Source organism: Mandrillus leucophaeus, unplaced genomic scaffold, assembly GCF_000951045.1.
Source record: "Mandrillus leucophaeus isolate KB7577 unplaced genomic scaffold, Mleu.le_1.0 Scaffold220, whole genome shotgun sequence".
Taxonomy (NCBI): Eukaryota; Metazoa; Chordata; class Mammalia; order Primates; family Cercopithecidae; genus Mandrillus; species Mandrillus leucophaeus.
The window spans coordinates 3099673-3100341 of NW_012102255.1; positions in this window are offsets into that span (position 1 = coordinate 3099673).

Sequence of the window (669 nt, forward strand, 5' to 3'; positions counted from 1 at the left end):
CTTTTCCTAGAGTTTGGGCCCTTAGCGAGGCCTCGCCTCCAGAAGAGTCCCTGTAAGCAGGAGGCTGAGAGGGCAGTAAGTCAGGGAGGGAACGGGGACAGCCAGTGTTGCTTGCAAGTCACTTTATTCCTCCTGTGGAAGTCCAGCCCCCCCTCACTCCCCTACACCCCCGAGGCTTCCAGCTTCTTCCCGCAGCAGGCTGTTCCACACGTGCATTTGCCAAGAGCTCAGGAAGGGCGCGCTGTGAGCATCCAGCCAGCTGAGGAGGCTGAGGAGGAGGGGACTGTCCCCTGGGCGGCCACCCCGCTGCTACCTGGGGAAGCTACTTTGGGGTCCACCTGCATGCGGGGTAAGCAGCATGTCCTTTGTTTCTCATTTCAAAATTATTACGTTGCCCCCGCTCAGCCCATCCTCTGTGCTCTCCGCTCTCCAGCAGGTGCTGGGGTGCAGATGTATATCACACACCTTTCGTGTGCTCAGAAGAAAAACTCAGAATAAAGGCCTTTATAGACCACAAAGATCTACAAACCCGCAAAGTCCCTGCAGGCCCAGTGGGAGAAAGTCTGCTGCTGTTTAAACTGCACTTTGAAAATATGGGAATTGAAAATAAAAAATCACCTTCATCTCACTGCAGAGAGAACCACTATTATTTAATAGACACACACATAC